General features: G+C 40.7%; 1 pseudogene; it reads left to right on the forward strand.

The window, feature by feature from the left end:
* The first annotated feature begins 2,248 nt into the window (after positions 1-2,248).
* LOC103112679 (GTPase NRas-like) lies at positions 2,249-3,267 on the forward strand (annotated as a pseudogene).
* The last annotated feature ends 1,543 nt before the right edge of the window (positions 3,268-4,810 follow it).

The raw sequence follows: 4,810 nt of genomic DNA on the forward strand, positions 1-4,810 counted from the left end.
ATAGCACCAAGGCTCACCCTAGTGCTATAGTTCTCCCATGAAGTGTGCTAGGGTTCAAATCTGCGCTGCATAAATAGCAAATGGGTATACTCGCAGGTAGGCTAACTTGATGACGTGAAGTACTATCCTTTTTAAAAGTCCATTATCCCATGCTGGGAGAAAAAAAGAAAGAAGGGAAACAGGAATAGGTTCTGAAAGTCCCGCATGCCCCTCCCAGTCCATAGCAAATAACATTGCATCTGCCCATCACAACCTGACCAACGCAACGACTGCCACCGCAACATGCTTCACCTCAGACTGTGTCCAGAGACTTCACGTGTGGAATGACAACCCTTCAGCTTCATTACTCGGTGAGACCTTTCCTTTTATAGTACACTCTAATTCCATCTCAGGTGGTTCACCTTCTAACAAAGTCCCATAACCTAGATATACACCAGTTTCTGTGAGAGAGAGCTTATGTTCACACATATCCATAAACTACTGCAAAATATATACCTGAAAGCAGAAGTACACTAGAGTTTGCAGTGAGTACCTCCCTAACACTTCCTCTCCACTATTCCAAGCTTTGGGTCCATGATTGCTCAACAATTTGTTTGGCTTTGTATGTTAACTCTCTTTCCAGTCACCACGTTACAGATGTCATCAGGATGCCGGCCAGGCTTCCCTAGACTGAAGACCCCACCAATGTGTCCTGGAGCTCAGCTTCCCCAGAGACCCACCCTACTAGGGAAAGAGAGAGGCAGACTGGGAGTATGGACTGAGCAGTCAACGCCCATGTTCAGCGGGGAAGCAATTACAGAAGCCAGACCTCCCACCTTCTGCAACCCACAATGACCCTGGGTCCATGCTCCCAGAGGGATGGAGAATGGCAAAGCTATCAGGGGAGGGGGTGGGATATGGAGATTGGGTGGTGGAAATTGTGTGGAATTGTACCTCTCCTACCCTATGGTTTTGTTAATTAATACTTTCTTAAATAAAAAAATATATATATATATATATATATATAAAAAGAGCAGCTTGATCTGAGTGAGAATATTTCAGCTTGACTTAGTGTTTACTGAGTACAGTGATACAGCACTAAAAAAGCCTAAAATAGTACACTACATTTAAGGAACTCTAGACATTTGGCACAAATCAAATGGTGACAGGTAGAGACACAAAGGGGGAGAATGGGGTTTAGATTATGTAAACTTCATACTCATGCTAAAATATGAATTTTAATTATATTCAGAAAAATGGCTTAACACAATAAAATATCATGCCCAGAGAGGTCAAAGTGTTTGGAAGTTAGAAACAAATAGTCTAGTTAAATAACTGAGCTGTTACTGGTGGAGAGAGATAACAAGAACCTGAATAAATGATCCTTAGAGACCTAAAAAAAAAAAAAGGAAAGGAAGGAAAAGGAAAGAATGAAAAGAAGAGAGGAGAGAAGAAGAGAGGAGAGGAGGAGAGGAGAGAAGAAGAGAGAAGAGGTAGAGGAGAGGAGAGGAGAGGAGAGGGGAAGGGAGGGGAGGGGAGGGGAGGATCCACAGATCAGAACAGGAAATTGATTATGGTAGAGTTCATTGTGTTGAGTTTAGGTTTTCTGAGAGATATCCAAGAGAATATGTTTCAGAGAAAATCAGATGAACATGTTTGTACCTTAGGAGACAGACATGCAAAATAAACTGTTTTGAAAGCATTATTAACAAATCTGTGAGCACATGAAAAGAATAAAAGAGAAGTTTAGTGAGAATTGTTTTGGCTAAGAAGAAACCATCAGAGTTGAGAGAATCAGGGAAATTTTACTGTTAAATGATCAAGTCGGGGGGCTGGGCGGTATAGCACAGCGGGTTAAACACACATGGCGCAAAGTGCGGGACCGGGTCTCGGTTGGAGCCACCAGCTCCCCACCTGCAGAGGGGTCGCTTCACAAGCGGTGAAGCAGCTGAAGCATGTGAAGCAGGTGTCTTTCTCTCCCCCTCTCTGTCTTCCCCTCCTCTCTCCATTTCTCTCTTTTCTATCCAACAACAACTATAACTACAAGGGCAACAAAATGGGAAAAACAGTCCCCAGGAGCAGTGGATTCGTGGTGCAGGTACCAAGCCCCAGCAATAACCCTGGAGGCAAAAAACAAGGAGGAGGAGGGGAGAGGGGGGAGGGGGAGGGGGAGGGGGAGGAGGAGGAGAAGAAAGAAGAATGTGGTCTATGTGTGATTGGAACTGACTGGTCAAATAGAAAGGAGATGTAGCGAGGCGGGGCTGGAAGTGCCGCTCCCTGGTGGGGGCTGTTCATGGCGCTTCTAGGGTCTCGAGCATTTTTCCTGATTTTCGACCTAAATCCAGTTAAAGTGGAGGTACCAAAGTTTGAGGTTCTTGCTGGTGTGAAATGACTGAGTACAAACTGGCGGTGGTCGGAGCAGGTGGTGTTGGGAAAAACGCACTTACAATCCAACTAATCCAGAACCACTTTGTAGATGAATATGATCCCACCATAGAGGATTCTTACCGTAAACAGGTGGTTAGAGATGGGGAAACCTGTCTGTTGGACATACTGGATACAGCTGGACAAGAAGAATACAGTGCCATGAGAGACCAATACATGAGAACAGGCGAATGGTTCCTTTGTGTATTTGCCATCAATAATAGCAAATCATTTGCAGATATTAACCTCTACAGGGAACAGATTAAGTGAGTAAAAGACTCAGATGATGTACCTATGGTGCTAGTAGGAAATAAGTGTGACTTGCCAACAAGAACAGTTGACACGAAACAAGCCCATGAGCTGGCCAAGAGTTATGGGATTCCATTCATTGAAACCTCAGCCAAGACCAGACAGGGTGTTGAAGATGCCTTTTACACACTGGTAAGAGAGATACGTCAGTACCGAATGAAAAAACTCAACAGCAGTGATGATGGCACACAAGGCTGTATGGGTTTGCCCTGTGTGGTCATGTAACGAGATACTTAGTTCTTCAAAAGAGAGCCACTGTCACATCACACTGCACTGACACCCTGGTCCTGACTTTCCTGGAGGAGAAGTATTCTTGTAGCTAATATCTTCAGTTTCATAAAAGGAAATCTGGCTACTTCCACATCTCTGAGTAGATCAGTACAGTATTCTTTGTTTGAGAAGTTCTCTGAATAACTACTTCCTCACTTGCTTGTCTGACCAGAGAAATGAACCTCTTGTTACACCCCAGTATTTGTCCATTCTAGTTTCTCCTCGAAATAAACACCTGCCACCCCCAGAAAACCAAACCATACACATAAATTTTATAGAAAATAATGTCTTGTATTCTTTATTAACAACTGCTAGTGATTACTAGAACTAAATTTGTTTTGGGAGACTTAAGTTACTATTTCACTGTTACTGTTTGGTTTGTTAGCTGGCATCTACTCTGTACTCAGAAATAAGAAAGTGAATACTGGTTTTTGAGTCTTAGTCTTCTGGACTTTCATGTAGCCATAGCCACTTTTCATAATGAAGTGCCTTTTTCTTAAAAATGGTTTTTAGACCTCTTTGTAATACTCCAATGGAATAGGTGTCTCAGAACCATTATACATGGAAATGAATGTTTGAAATATTTTTATGACCTGTCTTTGAGGGAATGATATGCCAGTGTGAAAGCAGATGCTTTTTTTTTTTTTTTAAATGCCTGCTGAAGTTGGTTTTCTAGACTGTTTTCTATAACTGTTTTGGATCTCTACCAGGAGGAAGATAATACTAGAAACAATTATTAGTAGTTTTACTTAATTCTAAACTAATCTCTTTTTAAAAAATCAGTTACCATTTATAATATGTATGTAGTGACCCCACCCCAATAATCTTACCAATAATCTAATGCTCAGTGAATATTAATTTGCATGAAATTTGGGTCACATCAGAAAACTATACATTTTCAGATGTTCCAAATTGTAATAGTTATGATTTATTCTTTATAGGCCTCGAGTATATAAACAGATACATTGTCACTGCTTGTGATACCTTAAATTATGTGTATAATTCCTCTTAACCTTTCACTCTGCCCTCCATCCCTCACCCTACAGTGATGGTGTTGCTAAAGGACCAACATCATATAGTCTTAAAAACTTGAATAAGCCAATGACATCACAGAGAAGTGTTTTCTCATGTTCTTTATTGAACCAGTATCTTGAGCTAGTAGTTTTGATGGATGCATGATATTAGTCCTGCAAGAACAAATCAGCACAAATTCTTTACCATGACTGGAAAAACATAGTATCCTGAAAAGGATGAGTTAGTAATGTTTATAAATAAAGTATTTAGTTATGTGGAAACTAAATTAAGCCAATATTTTTTCTCATGTTTTTGAGAGTGAGAATGCCTCATGAAAAAAATTTCTTTTCTTATGGTTCTATCATGGATTTAAAGCAGGATGTTAGTTTGTGCATACCAGCTAACAAAAACTCGCAAGTTTGCTCAGAACAAGTCGTCTTCAATTAGAAATTACTGTTTCAGAATGGAAGGAAAAATGTGACTATTCTGCATTCTTATTTGCTGATAATATCCTGGTAGTGCACTTAGGAAAAAAAGACTTGGATAACAAATTCCAAGATAGCCACTTTCCTTTCTGGTTCCCTAATGTGTATATATACTTATTGATCTTCTTCTTCTCCTTCTTCTCCTTCCTCCTCCTCCTCTTCTCCTTCTCCTTCTTCTTCTTTTTTTGCCTCCAGGGTTATTGCTGGGGCTCAGTCCCTGTACTATGATTCCACTGTTCATGTAGCCATTTATTTGATTTTTTTTGATAAGACAGAGAGAAATTAAGGGAGGGAAAGACAGAGACAACTGCAGACTGCTTCACTGCTTG

Source organism: Erinaceus europaeus, chromosome 18 (assembly GCF_950295315.1).
Source record: "Erinaceus europaeus chromosome 18, mEriEur2.1, whole genome shotgun sequence".
In the NCBI taxonomy this organism is placed as follows: Eukaryota; Metazoa; Chordata; class Mammalia; order Eulipotyphla; family Erinaceidae; genus Erinaceus; species Erinaceus europaeus.